Source organism: Furipterus horrens, unplaced genomic scaffold (assembly GCF_987537825.1).
Source record: "Furipterus horrens unplaced genomic scaffold, mFurHor1.1.pri manual_scaffold_8, whole genome shotgun sequence".
In the NCBI taxonomy this organism is placed as follows: domain Eukaryota; kingdom Metazoa; phylum Chordata; class Mammalia; order Chiroptera; family Furipteridae; genus Furipterus; species Furipterus horrens.
Genome location: NW_028327178.1, coordinates 71,965,391 through 71,981,874, shown reverse-complemented (window position 1 = coordinate 71,981,874; position 16,484 = coordinate 71,965,391).

Below are 16,484 nucleotides of genomic sequence, written 5' to 3'. Positions count from 1 at the left end.
GTCTGATATATCATTGGCAAATATGTTTTCCCATATGGTTGGTTCCCTATTCACCTTGCTGATGTTTTCTTTTGCTGAGCAGAAACTCTTTAGCTTGATCTAGTCCTATTTGTTTGTTCTTTCCTTTATTTCCCTTGCCTTAGGAGATATATGGTGAAAATATTGCTACATAGGATATCTGAAAATTTCCTGCCTATGTTTTCTTCTAGGACTTTTATGGTGTCACAGCTTACATTCAAGTCTTTGATCCATCTTGAGTTTATTCTGGTGTATAGTGCAAGTTGGTGGTCTAGTTTCATTTTTTTGCATGTCCCTGTCCAGTTCTCCCAACACCATTGTTGAAGAGACTCTTTTCACTGCATTTTATGTTCCTTCCCCCTTTGTGAAATATTAGTTGACCATATAGACCTGTGTTTATTTCTGGGCTCTCTATTCTGTTCCATTGATCTATATGTCTGTTCTTATGCCAGTACCAGACTGTTTTAATTACTGTGGCCTTGTAGTATAGTTTGATATCACATATTGTGATTCTTCCTACTGTGTTCTTCCTCAAGATTGCTGTGGCTATTCAGGCTCTTTTTTGGTTTCATATAAATTTTTGAAGTATTTGTTCTAGGTCTGTGAAATGCGTTGCTTGTATTTTAATAGAGATTGAGTTGAATCTATAAATTGCTTTGGGTTGTATGGACATTTTAATGATGTTAATTCTTCCCATCCATGAACATGGTATATGCTTCCATTTATTTGTATCTTCCTTAATTTCTTTCTTCATGTTATGTAGTTTTCTGAGTACAGATCTTTTAACCTCCTTGGTTAAGTTTATTCCTAGGTACTTTTTATTTATTTATTTATTGTTGCTATGGTAAATGGGATTTTTTTCTAGTATCTGTCTCTGATATTTTATTGTTGGTGTACAGAAATGCCTTTGATTTATGAATATTGACTTTGTACCCTGCTATTTTGTCAAATTCACTTATAAGGTCTGGTAGTTTTTTTATGGAATTGATAGGATTTTCATGTCGCCTGCAAATAATGACAGTTTTACTTCTCCTTTTCCAATTTGGGTGCCTTTTATTTTTCTTTCTTGTCTGATTGCTGTGGATAGGTTTCCAAAACTATGTTGAACAGGAGTGGGGAGAGTGGACATCTTTCTCTTGTTCCTGACCTCATGGAAAATACTTTCAGTTTTTCCCCATTGAGTATGATGTTGGATTCAGGTTTCTCGTATATGATCTTTATTATGTTGAGGTATGGTCCCTCTATTACCATTTTGCTGAGAGTTTTCATCATAAATGGTGTTGTACTTATCAAATGCTTTTTCTGCACCTGTTGATATGATCATGTGTTTTTCGTCTTTCATTTTATGTGGTGTATTACGTTTACTGATTTGTGAATATTAAACCGTCCTTGCATCCCTGGGATGAATTCCACTTGATCATGGTATATAATCTTTCTAATGTGTTGCCAGATCCGGTTTGCCAATATTTTGTTGAGGATTTTAGCATCTATGTTCATCAGTGATATTAGCCTGTAGTTTTCTTTCTTTGTTGTGTCTTGACCTGGTTTTGGAATTAGGGTAATACTGGCTTCATAGAAAGAGTTTGAGAGTCTTCCCTCTTCTTGGATTTTTTGGAATAGTCTGAGAAGGACAGGAGTTAATTTGTTCCTAAACATTTTGTAAAATTCACCTGTGAAGCCATCCTAGTCCCAGGCTTTTGTGTGCTAAGAGTTTTTTTATTACTGCTCCAATTTCACTAGTTGTTTTTGGTCTATTCAGGCTTAATGCTTCTTCTTGATTCAGTTTTGGAAGATTATATGTATCCAGAAATTTGTCCATTTCATTTAGGTTGTCAAACTTCTTGTGATACAGTTTTTTGTAACAATTTCTTACAATCCTTTGTATTTCTGTGGTATTGGTTGTGATTTCTCCTCTCTCATTTCTGATTTTATTGATTTGGGTCCTGTCTTTTTTTTCTTGATGAGCATGGTTAAAGGCTTGTCAATTTTGTTTATCTTTAAAAAGAACCAGCTATTGGTTTTATTGATCCTTTAAATTTTTGTTTAGTCAAAAAACTGTGGTACATCTACACAATGGAATACTATGTAGCAGAAAGAAAGAAGGAACTCCTGCCATTTGCGACAACATAGATGGAACTAGAGAGAATTATGCTTAGTGAAATAATCCAGGAAAAGAAAGAAAAATACCATATGATATCACCCAATACAGGAAACTAAAGAACAATACAAACAAACGAACTAAATAGGCAAAGACTAGAATAGTAGTCAGTATGGGGGAGGGGGGAGGGAGAGAAGAGGGATAAGTAAGGGAAGGGTCTAGTCAAGGAACGTGTATGAATGACTCATGGACATGGACAAAGGGGAGGGACATGATTGTGGGAGAAGGGATGGGCTGGGAGGGGGGAGCAATGGGGGAAAAATTGGACAACTGTAATTGAAAAACCAAAAAATAAAATTAAAAAAAAATTGTTTGTTTAGTCTCTATGTCATTTAATTGTGCTCTGACCTTGATGATTTCCTTCTTTCTATTCACACTGGGCTTTGTTTGTTGTTGTTCCTCTAGTTCTTTTAGATGTGGGGTTAGGTTGTTTATTTGAGATTCTTCTATCCTTTTTAGGTAGGCCTGTAATGCTATGATCCTTCCTCTCAGGACTGCTTTCGCTGTATCCCATAGGTTTTGGGTTGTTATGTGTTCATTATCATTTGTTTCCAGAAACTTTTTGATTTCTTCCTTGATGTCATTGTTAACCCATTCATTTTTTAGTAGTATATTATTCATTCTCTGTGAGTTTGGATGTTTTTGAGTTCTTTCCTTGAGGTTGATTTCCAGTTTTAAGGCATTGTGATCTGAGAAGATGCTTGATATAATTTCAATATTCTTAAATTTGTTGAGGTTTGTTATGTGTCCTACCATGTGATCTATCTTTGAAAATGTCCCATGTGCACTTGAAAAGAATGTTTATTTTGCTTCTTTGGGGTGAAAAGTTCTATATATATCAACTAAGTCCATTTGATCTGGAGTGTTGTTCAGTGCCTCAATATCCTTGGTGTTTCTTTGCTTCGAAGATCTGTTGACAGTGGGGTGTTAAAGTTCCCTACTATGAGTGTGTTGCTGTCTATATCCTTTCTGAAGTATTTCAAAATTTTCCTCACATATTTGTATGCCCCTATGTTGGGTGTATATATGTTTACAAGGGTTTTATCTTCTTACTGAATTTTTCTCTTAAGTATTATGAAATGTTCTTCTTTGTCTCTTTTAATGGCCTTCATTGTGAAATGTGTTTTGTCTGATATGAGTATTGCTACCCCAGCTTTTTTTTCAAGTCCATTTGCTTGAAATATTTTTTTCCATCCGTTCACTTTCAGTCTATGTAGATCTTTTGTTCTAAGGTGGGTCTCTTGTAGACAGCATATATGTGGGTCATGCTTTCTTTTTTTTTTAGAACAATTTTTAAAATGTTTATTTTTTAAAATATGCATTAATTATGCTGTACAGCTGTCCCAATTTCTTTTCCCTTTGTTCCCCTTCACCTAGTGCCCCCCTCCCTACAGTTGTCCCCCCACTTAGTCCATGCCCATTGGTTGTGCATATAGTTATTCTCAACATCGTCCTGTCTACTCCATTTTCCTACTATGCTTCTTAACTCCTGTACCATCTCCCTCCCTCTCCCCCCTTCCATCTCCCTGCTGACCTCCCCCCAATATGTTCCCCATACCTCTAATTCTTTTCCCACTCTTGTTGCCTGCTTAGTTTGCCATGTTTCAGTTTCCTAATTTCTGTTGTTGGTTGTTATGATACAGTTTTTATTTTAATATTCATAGTTTTGATCCTCTTTCTCCTAAACAAGTTCCTTTAACATTTCATATAACACTGGTTTGGATCTGGTGAACTCCTTCAGTTTTACTTTGTCCTGGAAGCACTTTCTCTGCCCTTTTATTCTGAATGACAGTTTCACTAGATAAAGTAATCATAGTGGTAGGCTTTTGCTTTTCATTACTTTGAATATTTCTTGCCAGTCCCTTCTTGCCTGCACAGTTTGTTTTGAGAAATTAGCTGACAGTCTTATTGGGACCCCTTTGTACATAATTCTCTTCTTGTCTCTTGCTGCTTTTAAGATTCTTTCTTTATGTTTAATTTTTGACATTTTGATTATAATGTGTCTTGGTGTGGTTCTCCCTGGGTCCAGTTGTTTTGGAACTCTGTGCTTCCTGGACCTGTAAATCTATTTTCTTCCCCAAGTTCAGGAAGTTCTGCTTCATTATTTTTTCACATAATTTTTCAGTTTCTAGTTCTTCTTCTTCACCTTCTGGCAATCCTATGATTTGGATGTTGGCCCACTTATAGCTGTCCTATAGGTTTCTGAGCCTCTCCTCATTTTCCTCATGTTTTGTTTACTCTTTCTGCACTGGTTGACTGTTCCCTCCCTATGTTCCAATTTTTTGATTTGATCCCTGGTTTTCTTTCCCTCACCACTAGTTTATGTGTTTTTGTTCATTTCAGCAGGACTAGCCTTCACTCCTTCCCCATCTTGTTTAAGATCTGCTGTTAGGTCTGTAAGCATTTTTATAACCAAAACTCTGAACTGTGCCTCAGAAAGATTTCCTATCTGCTGCTTCTTTAGATTAGATACTTACTCTCTGGTCAGCTGTGTCGCCGGGATCTCTATCATGATCTGTAGCATCCTGACAGTTTTATGTTTACCTTTGTTTACTGGGTGTGGCTGTCACACCTCCTATGCTATAGGGGGCAAAGCCCCATGCACTCCTCACAACCAGGCGACCCTTTCACCATCCTGTGTCATTTTCTGTGGGGGTAGGGGTCCAAGATGGATTTCTGCTGTTCATTCTCCCCCTCCATCATCCCCCCCTCTGGGCCTCACACTCCAAGGGAATGGGGGTCTTCCTTCCCCAGCGTTGGAATCACAAGCTGATGGGTCTAGTCTGCAGTCAGTGGTTCTCCCCAGGTGCTTCTCACCTCCTCTGAAATACTAGTGTCTGTGCTTACTGCTGTCCCACTGCCATCGTCATGGCTGCCACCACCAGCACAGCTTGTCCTCTCCACTTCAGCTTCGCCCCTCCTACCCATTCAGATGAGCACCATTTCTTTATAACTTCATATGTTGGACTTCCATTTATTTTCTGGAACTTCTTGTTATTTCTCATTTTGAGTAGTTGTATTCTTTCTTAGTTGTGGAGGGAGATGGAGCGTGTCAGTCTAGGCCTCCATCTTAGCTGGAAGTCTCTGCAGGTCATGCTTTCTAATCCATTCAGCTACCCTATGTCTTTTGATTGGTGCGTTTAACCCATTTACAGTTAATGTTATTATCGATAGGTACTTATTCATTGTCATTCCCCCTTTGTACTTGTGTTCCTCTCTGTCTCTTTCTGTTTCTTCATCTTCTTAAAGCAGACCCTTTATCCTCTCTTGTAATGCTGGTTGAGTGGAGATGTATTCTTTTAGCCTTCTTTTGCTGGGAAACTCCTTATTTCACCTTCCATTTGAATGAGAGCTTTGCTGGGTAGAGTGTTCTAGGTTGTAGTCCTTTGTTTTTCATTGATTGGAATACTTTTTGCCATTCCCTTCTGGCTTGTAGTGTTTCTGTTGAGAAATCTGATGATAGCCTTATTGGAGCTCCCTTGTATGTTATTAGTTGTTTCTTTCTTGCTGCTTTTAGGATTCTCTCTTTGTCTTTGAATGTTGCCATTTTAATTATGATGTGTCTTTAAGTGGGCCTGTTGGAGTTCTTCTTCATTGGGACCCTTTGTGCTTCCTGGACTGTGTGACTTTTTCTCTCATCAAGTTGCGGAAGTTTTCTGTCGTAGTTTTTTAAACAGGTTTTCTATCCCTTGCTCCTCTTCTTCTCTTTCTGATATTCCTATGATATGAATATTATTACATTTCATGTTGTCCTAAAGCTCTCTTCAACCTCTTCATTTTTTTTCAGTCTTTTTTCATTTTGTTGCACTGTCTGGGAATTTTTTCCTACGTTTTTCTCCAGTTCATTGATCTGATCTTCTGCTTCATCTAGCCTGCTTTTAATTCCTTCTACCATGTTCTTCAATTCAGAAGTTGTATTCTTCATTTGCTCCTGGCTTTTATTGATAGCTTCTATGTCCTTTTTCATGATGATGTAATTTTCAGTAAGTTCCTTGTAGTTTCCCTGGAGTTCCTGGTAGTTTCCCTGGAGTTCTTTGTCATTCTCTTTGAGCTCACTGATCTCATTGAGCTTCTCTATAATCAATGTTTGAATTCTGTGTCTCATAGTTTGCTTCCCTCTGTTTCATTTAGTATTCTTTCTGGCAATACCTCCTTTCCTTTCGATGAGGGGTTGTTTTCCTGTCTCCCCATTTTTTTGACTCTTGTTTGTTGTTGCTTCTTAGAATAATCCGCATTTCCTGGATCTGCCTCTGGTGGCGTCAGATCATGAACCAGTCTGGGCCTAAGCAGCCTGTTGGAGACTACCAGAGATCAACTGCCTTTGTCTGTCTCCTTTAGTTGTTAATCTATTCAATCTGTGATCAGCTGTCAGGCTTAAGAACTGAGGATGGGGCAGATTAATTCCTGTGGGCAGGGCTTTTGCTTCCCTTCAGGGTGATGCCACTTGGAGGAAAATGGTCTGCCTACAGTATGGGAAATGAGTCAGCCCTGGGACCTGGTCAACTGCTCCCTCAGTTGTCTCCTCAAAGCCACCACTGCAAATTCTCCTCAAGCTTCTCTAGTCCTCTCTGCCCTCCCTCTGCCTGAGCCCAGGGTAAGTGGGTGCCAAAATATTTTCCTACGTGATCTGCTTAAGAGCTCTTTTCCTCCAGCTGTTTCTTTCGGGTCAGCAAAAAACCCTGTGGATTTTCGCTTTTCACAGCTGGATACTATTTTACTTTCTGCTCTGTTGCTGTAGGCAGGGAGGCCCAGCTGGGAGTTTAGACCCTGCCTTTCTCAGGGGAAACCCCCGGCTGCTGAGCTGTTTCTCAGTCCTTTCAGCTGCCACCCATTGGAGCCGAACCAGTCCTTTCGCGTCTCTGCACTTCCTACTGGTCACATTGTGATGAAGCGGCCTTTTCTGTCTCTCTGTGGTTATAAGACTTCTCTCCAGCTAGTGTTTGGTTGGCTATTCCAGATGATTTCTCCAAAATTAAGATGTAAGTCCAGATTGGTCCTGGGAAGAGGTTAGTGTAGCTTCCACTTATTCCTCCACCATCTTGGATCTCTGAGGCTTGCCTCTTTTTATCTTATATATTTCCTCCATAGACCTCATATCTTGAATGTTTTTAACCTACCAAACAATGCACACACTTAGAGGAAAATGTGTTTTCTAACTTTTAAAAACTTTTTATTTTATTGTTCAATTACAATTGTCCCAGTTTTCCCCCCATTACTCTCCCCTGCCCCACCCGCCTGCCACTTCTACAATCGCCACCCTGTTGTTTATGTCCATGGGTCCTTTATACTTGTTCCTTGACTAGACCCTTCCCCCCTTTTCCCCCTGTTTTCTCACTTTTAAAAATACAGACAATGTGACCATGTCTGAGAGGTTATGCTACTGACTGATATTATCAAATGAAATTCGATGTTGTGAATCCTGAGAAAGAAGACACCTACTAAGAAGGGCTTCTGGTGGCTAAGTGGGTTCAAAACAAGCAACCAACCAACCAACCAAACAACAACAACAAAACAGAGTCTAGCAACCATTTCATGCAAACTGCACTTCAGAGAAAACCTGCACTGAACTGCCTGTCTGCACTCTCACTTATAAAGGAGTTCCTGGAATTCTATTTCAACCAATAGGACTAAGGCTTTCCCAGTCCAGACTGGAGCTGCTCAGCTCCAACCAACCAAAGCAGCAGGGACTTCTGTCCATATAAGCCAGCTTCCCTCTGGCTCTGAGAGTGTACTTTTCCTTTCCACCAAAGGCTAAAGATGGTGTCTTCCAGGCTGAGCTGAAACACCAAAGATGTTTTGCTGGAGCACAAAGGAGCTGACCAGCACAGCAAAGCACAAAGAAGACTAGCACAGAGCAAAGCAGGGAAGACCAGTGAGGAGCATAGGAGAGCTATTCAGCTGGTGAGAGGCCTAGCCCCAGGGCTGCCTAGCCACAGGGCTGCCTGGTCCCAGGACTGCCTCACAGGCATGCTGTTTTCACAGCTATGATGTATCACAATTAAGCTGTTTTGCACTAAATAAAGTTTCCTTCTTCACTGCATCCAAAATTGGTAATTACCGTTGGCATTGAATTGGTGCCAATGACCATCAGCTGACCAGTTAAGTATAAACTACTGAAAACAGTGACTGAGACAGAGCAAACATTCTGAAAATGTTAGCTATTATGATTGTACAATAACAGCCAAAAGCCAAAGAGGGGGCGCAATTTCTGTCAGTCTATGCTGCCTTGTGGAAAATAAATGTATCATTAAAAATAATAATAAGGGTTCAGGTTGGGGCCAATGGCTCCAGGTTGGGGCCAACAGCTGTAAGCCATTCCGGGAGTCACTCTGCTCTCACAGGAACTATCATGTTCCTTGATCAAATGTGTTTATGTGTGTATTTTAGTGTGAAGGGTATGCCCATGCAGCACCCGAACTCTAGTTAATGATATGCATGCTGAAATGTTTAGGGGTGAACTGATATCTGAAACTTTGAACTGTATTCAAAAATTAGATGGATGGATACAGGGAAGACAAACAGAGGTGTATGATAAAAATACAGTATATGTTCACTGTGGTAGGCATCTGGAAATTCATTGTATGATTCTCCCAAATTTTGTTAGAAATTTTTTCATAGTAAAGCTTTAGGAGGAAAAGAATTAAGGTAGATTAAATCATTTATTATTCTTAAATATAATGTTACTCCAGCTTATTCAACTTTCAAGATTCTACTTTGTAAAAGAGAATTTATTAAAGTTCTAACCAAAGAAGGATGCATAGTGGAAAGCTAGTACCTTTATGGTACATTGTTCAACTAACATGGCAGGATGGTAATTACTTGCAGACACATTCTTCTACCGATTAGTTTGTGTTGAGGGAGGGCTGGGAGTGCAATGCATTCATTTAATGAGCCCTATGCATAGTATGTGGTGGGCACTTAATTAATTGTGGTAAGATTGGGTTTTGGAGCCAGACAGGGGTTCAGACTTGGGTTTTGCAACTTGCTGGCTACATGATCTTGGGCAAATTATCCACCAGCACTCATCTGTGTTCTCATACATAAAAAGAGGGTAATCTCCATTTTGATGTTATGAGAGTTCAATGACATGTGCATAAAGCACAGTAACTGGCTCCTGAAAAAACTTTAAAAATAGCCACTCTTAGCTGAGATGGAGTCACATCTGAGCCACTGGGACCTTGCAGAACTACTAGGATTCAAAATTCCAGCAGAATCACTAGGTAGTCACTGTTCATTTTCATCGAGACTGTGGTATTTTGTCAATGCATTTCCAGGACAGATTTCATTTGCCTGCTCCTTCTGAAGTTTGCTTTATCCATGCCTCCCTGTCATTACAACTTGAATTCTTAAGACTGACCACTCTGAGCATGGGCCTTGACCAGGAGCATCTCCCTTATCAGGGAGCTCAGGTCCACAAGTCACAATCTGCATCTTATCAGGATCACCAGCATGTTGAAGTTTGAGAAACCTCAGCTTACAATAGATGGGTTTTCTAATGCCTCCGATTTCCCCATCCATGATAAATCTCACTAGTCTTTGCCAGAGCTGCCACCAGACCTGTTATGATTTCATAAGTTCACAAATGCACAGGATTGAATCTGGACACCTCAGCGAGGCAAATAAGAAAATTCATGGAGCCCCAACTTTCCTCAGCAGCCTTGCTTTCTGCCATGCCTCACGTCATGCTCCATTCTCTCAGCCTTCAGAGCCCTCTGCACCTCTGAATAGCTCCAGTGATACTGTGATCAAGAGTTTGCACATTCATCTCTCACCACTACCTGGAAGTACTGTATTTTCTCTTTTAATATTGCATCCTATGTAAATGCCTAGTGGCCAGCTGGAAAATATGGAAGAAGTACCGGCATTGGAAACTCATAGCTTTGTAACCATGATAAAACACATTATTGGGTCAATTGTCAAATGAAATATGGGTGGCAGGTTATGTAAAAGCATTGCATTGGTGTTAAAGTCTCTGACCCAATTAACGACTATGGTAAACACTGATATATCTAAACATCAATGATGTGTGCCACTTACAAATGGTTCAGGAATAAAGTATATATATACGGCGGCGGCGGCAGCCGTCCGTCTCGAGAGACGATGGTGTAGCTTCTTAAGAGTCTATCTGCACCGCCGAGAATGGCTGTGCAGTCCGACTCGGGAGTGACACGGTATCTGTCTCCTCCCGTGTTGAATCGACATCTTGCGATGACGCTGGAGTGTCCTCTCCAGTGAAGCTGAAGCTACAAAGCCTGGGCAGGGTGATATGGAGGGTCTGCTGTTGCCCAAGCAGCAGACCCCCCCTCTCTTCACAGCTGAAGGGTCCAAGGGAAAGACGGAGTCAATACAGCTTGGCTTCAGGTGCGCTGCAGGAGTTGCTGGTGTTGACTACAACGTCAAACCGCCTTAGGGACTCCGGCTCCGGATTTTCTGTCGGGGTTTACTCCCTTAGCCTTTCCCCTGAAGAGGTATGCCGCAAGGCAGTGGAGGTTTTTTGGAGTCAGAGTTTTCCTTCTCTGATGTGCCCTGACTGGAAGATCGAACCAGCGACACTTAGCTCTCAGGCCGATGCTAATATAATATAATATAATATAATATATATATGTATATATGGGGAGGGGAATGGGGAAAGGAAGAGGGGGAGAGAGAGAGATGGATAGAAATGAAGAGAAATCTTGCTCACCTGGGCAAAAATTAGAACCTGGAGCAAAATGTTAGCAATATCCCTGGGTGGTGTGGCTCAGTGGATTGAGTGCCAGCCTGCGATTCCCAGTCAGGGCACATGCTTGGGTTGTGGGCCAGGTCCCCAGTTGGGGGTGTGCAAGAGGCAACCACACATTGATGTTTCTCTCCCTCTCTTCCTCTCTTCCCTCTCTCTAAAAATAAATAATTTTTAAAAAATCATTTAAAAATTTTAGCAATAGGTGAATATGGGTAAAGGGTGTATTGATGTTCGGAGTAATGCTTTTGCAACTTTCTGTAAGCTTAAAATTATTTTGAACTAAAAAGTCTGAAGTTAAGAAAAAAGTATTTCTTTCCAAATTAAAAATATTCTACTTAATGACATGTTTCTCTAATCAAAAGAAAATCACACACTATTAGGAACAAAAGTGCAATAAAGCTTGTAAAAAACCACCTGGCAAAAGGCTGGAGATTAGATGGAATGTGAAAGCAGCAGTAATGAACTCCAGCTAACAGCTACTAAGCTCTCTCTGAGTCAGGCACTCTAACCACTTCTCAAGTTTTATCACAATTTCACTGTCTGTTTTACATGTCATTCATTTACGCCTTTGTTTCTTTTTGCTATTTTCTCTAGATTGAGTTGAAAACTTTATTTTCTTAGCTTTTTTTATCCTTTCAGTAATAAAATCATTTAACACAGTGGATTTGCTATAATCAGAATCATGGTTTTCATAGATAGTATTATTGTTTTGTTTCTAACATAAAACAAAAAATTACTGGACAAGGGAGAACAAGACAAACCGAAAGTCACTGAGTCGCATCGGCCATGTCTCCTGCCTCTCTTGTCAGCCCGAGAGGAAGACCACTTCCTAGAGCCCCCTCCCTATGGCGGAGCCCCTGAGTCCCTCTACCCCCAGGCCCCAAGGGCGGAGCCAGACTCCATCTGCGGAGGCTCCTCTGAGTCATCTCCCCCCAGGAATCCCCATTCCTCCTGTCTATGGTCAAGGTACCCACCCAGCTCCGGTAATTCTAGTGAGGCCCAGGCCGCCAGGCCTGTCCTCCCGTTGAGGGATGCTGTTGGGCCTGGTCCTGGGCACCAAACCACTTACATTTATGTCCCCTTCTCCACTAGAAACCTGTATAAGTGGCAAACTCAGAACCTGCCATTTTCTGAGCAGCCCTGGGCCCTTACCAGTCTATTTGAATCTATTTGTCCACCACATCGACTGACCTGGGTGAATTGCCAGCAGCTCCCAATGACCCTCTTCTCGATAGAAGAGCAAGAGTTAATTATTAAGGCAGCCAGGGAAAATGTCAGGAGTCAGGCTATAGGGACAGAACAGGAAAGGGAGGCAGCCATGAGAGAAGTAGTACCTGCCGGGCCACCCAACTGGGACTCCAACACCACGCCTGGAATGACGATCCTTAAAGCTTACAATCAGGCCTTACTTCAAGGAATGATCAAGGCGGCTAAGAAGCCCACTAACTTGAATAAGATTTCAGAAGTTATTCAGGGCCCCACTGAGAGCCCCACTGCCTTCCTTGAGTGCCTGCGAGAGGCATACTGCCTGTACACCCCTTTCGATCCTGAGGCTCCAGAGAATGCCCGTACCCAATCTGGCTTTTGTCACTCAGGCAGCATCGGACATTTGGAGGAAGTTACAGAAATTAGAGGGATTCAGAGGCATGAATTTAAGCCAGCTCTTAGAAATCGCTACCAAAGTATACTTAAACAGAGATAAGGCCGATAAAAAAAGACTTGAAAAAAAAAAGCGGTAGGCAGGCTAAAGTGTTAGCCACTGCCCTAAAAAAAACCTCCTTTAAACCAGGCCCAGAATCTAACAAGAAGTTCTGCAAGAAGAGAGAGGGAAAGTCAGGAAAAGAACTGACTTCAGACCAATGTGCATACTGCAAAGAAAAGGGACATTGGAAAAGTGACTGCCCTAAGCTAAAGAAACGTCTTCCTCCAAAAATAATGACCACTGCAGGGGAGGACCCCAGAATCTGCCTGCAGGCCATCCGGGCTTTAAACCCAGCTTCGCTTCTACCCACTGAAGAGGGAGGACTGGAGCATGATTGCGAAGAAACCATTGACCAAGAATGTTCTTCCCGGCCTGGACTACAAGACTCTACGCTCCCAAATTCAGACTTTATACTCTTCATGGATAGAAGCAGTTTCATTCGCAAGGGCATACATTACACGGGAACAGCTGTAGTCACCCTTGAGAAGGTAATCCACGCTGAGCCCCTTCTGCAGGGCTGGTCGGCCCAGAGAGCAGAATTTGTCACCCTCACCTGGACATTAGAGAAAGCTGCTGGCAAATGGGCCACTATATATACTGACTCTCGGTATGCTTTGGCCACTGTTCATGTGCATGGGGCAACTTCTCGAGAGAGAGGATTGCTTACGGCTGAGGGAAAAACAATAAAAAAAATACTCAGGAAATTCTAGCTTTATTACAAGCAGTGTGAAAGCCCGTCCAGGTAGCAGTTGTTCATTGCAAGGGTCACAAGAGGGGCACTGGGGAAATTGAAACTGGAACTGGCTAGCAGATCAGGCTGCCAAAGAAGCTGCATTGCAAGGTAAAGCCTCTGCCCCAGAGGTGGGTAATATCCTTCCTGTGTTATTACAGCCTACAGAGCCCTCGCACTACTCCCCAGCTGAGGAAGCTTGGGCTAAGACTGAGACTACCACAAAGAAAAATGTCTGGTTAGTTCTGCCGAATGGCAGGACCTATGTTCCAAACAGCATTGGCCTGCAGCTAGCCACCACCTTGCACCAGACTACACACTTTGGGAAAGAAGCACTTGTCGCATCTTTAGAAAAGGAATATTATATACCCAGTCTCTGGACTATTTGTGCTTCAGTTGCACAGCGATGCCTAACTTGTACTAAGAATAACCCAAAGACTGGCAGGGTCCCGCTGTTCACGGTGCGCCGGCAGGGAACTACTCCCTTTGAAGACATTGAAATAGATTTCACAGAAGTAGGGCCAGCCCCCAGAGGCTATAAGTACTTATTAGTTTTAATTTGTACCTATTCTGCGTGAGTAGAGGCAGTCCCCACCCAAACAGAGAAGGCCAGGGAAGTAGCCAAAGCTCTATTAAACCTAATTATTCCTAGTTATGGATTACCTATTGGCATAGGGTCAGATAATGATCCAGCATTTATAGCAAAAACAGTTCAAGCTGTAGCTAAGGCTCTAGAAATCAAGTGGAACCTCCACGCTGCCTACTGGCCTCAAAGTGCAGGTCAGGTAGAACGTATGAACCAGTCCTTAAAGCAGACTCTGCAAAAGCTCCACCAGGAAACTAATTCTCCATGGCCAGATCGTCTCCCTTTAACCCTTTTCTGGTCCAGGTGCACTCCATATACCGATGGCCTAACTCCTTTTAAAATATTATATGGTAGGCTACCCCCTCTAACACCTCAGATAGATTTATAAATTAGGGGTGACCACACTTTAATTCAGCAATTACAGGCTCTTCAGAAGACCCTTACTTCCATCCAGCAGTGAGTATTAGAGAGGCGTCCCATTCCTATAGTGACCCCCATGCATCCCGTCAGACCTGGGGACCAGGTCCTCGTCAAGGTCTGGAAAAGACAACCCCTAGGGCCGCTATGGGAAGGTCCTCTCACTGTTATTCTTACTACCCCAATGGCTGTAAAGGCTGCTGGTGTTGCTGCTTGGGTTCATCATTCCCAAGTCAAGTCTTACATTCCCCCCGCTTCTGAAAAAAAGCCCAGTGAGTCCGGACCGACATCAGCAGGACAGTCGAACCCAGCCCTTCCCTGCCAATCGGAGCGACTCAAGAAAAGGAAATGACTAGACAGTGTTCTGCTTTATACTTACCTTAGTTAACTTGCTTATCACCCTATTTTCCATACGACTTGGTGCCGTGCTGTTGCCCCAGCTGATTGGGGCCCCTGGGAAAGGGTGGCTTTCGGATTCCTCTAATCACATGCAAATGTGTTTAGTGCTTGAATTGATTTATTGTCTTCTCTATTAAGCCTCCTGCCTGCAGCTAGTTGTTAGAGAAATCTCCACATTATTCAGTAAACCTGACTGGAGGACTTATCTAGTCCTCTGGGCAAGCCTCACTCTTTGCTTACTTATACCAGTCTCCTCGACTCCCTTATGTTTCTCTATATTTTTACTCTTTCTTGCCGTTACTATTTTACCTTGTGTCTTTAAGTACATAGTTAGGCATTTACAAGCCAGCATTAAAGACACTCAGCTTCTCATCCTTACCACCGAGCCACCCCAAGTTCAGCTATCTAAGCAGTCCGAGGACTGACTCTAAAGGTCTTGTCTAGGGACTAGAGGGGGTAATGTTACAGCCGTTCAGTGATTTACAAGCCGAGAGACCCCAACCCAGCTCCTTCCCATAGCCCCTACCTCCCCTTCTATATTCTTGTGACTTGTTTATAACTCTTGTAAAGTTATATCTTACAGGATATCTAGCCTTTTGAAAAGATAATTGGTTTACAGAGAATTCGACCATGACTAAAAGCTGCAGCTGCAACTAAAGATAATCTTATGGCCCTGCAAACTTTGTTCCCGTTACTGCCAGATGCTCCTGCAGCGCTGCCCAGCTCCCACTTACCAAAGCTGCTACCAGACAAAGAAAAAGCAAGTCCTTATAGAACCCTATCCCAACTCCATTCAGGGTGGGTGCCTTGTTAGAGACTCTGGTCTTGGCCTGGCCACTGGCAATAAACCTCTTGCTTACTCTGTTAACTGTCTCAGAGTGTTCAGTCTTGCCTGTGTAGCCACAACAAAATCAAGCCAGTAAGGGTATCACCAGAGTAAATTTGGCACATTCTATAAGTGTATTTCTCAGATATCAGGAAGTCAGAATCAAAATGTGCCTAAGGTTATAATTTAAAGATGTAATTAATTAAACCAGAACAAGAACATTGAATATTATGAGTGTTATTAGTTATGTCCTGTAATTTAATGTCACCACAGCTATGTATTATAAGGTTTTACGAAAAAGCTAAAATACCATATAGCTGAAATATTCATGTTGTATTTTCGAGGATAAGAGTAATATCAACCACATACCTTTAAAACTTTTAATTCATTAAGTGAACTTATTTTACCTCAAACTGTTATTGAATATAATTTGTAATTACTTGTGAGGTATATTTTTGTGACTCAAAGAAAAGCATAAATTAACTTTTTAAATGGATAAATCTTATCACAATAGCTGATGATTTTTAAAGTAGAATATCCTAATAAAAGCTACTTATCTCACTGGTATTCCAGGGAAAGTGTGACAAACCCAATGTTTACTTACAGTTTCTTATGCTTTTATGGCCTTAATAATCTTCTTCCCCTCAACTTTATTGAGGCAAAATTAGTATATAGAAAACTGTATATAGTTAATGTGTATAATTTGGTGAGTTTGGACATATATACACACTCATGTTACTATCACCACAATCTAGGTAACAAGCACATTCGTCATCTCCTAAAGTTTTCTTGTGTTCTGTGTGTGATTGTGTGTAACATGAGATTTACCCTCTTGACAAAATTTTAAATATGCAATACCTTATTGTTGACTATAAGCCTTATATTATTTGGCAGATCTCTGGAACTTACTTGTATAATATACAAGT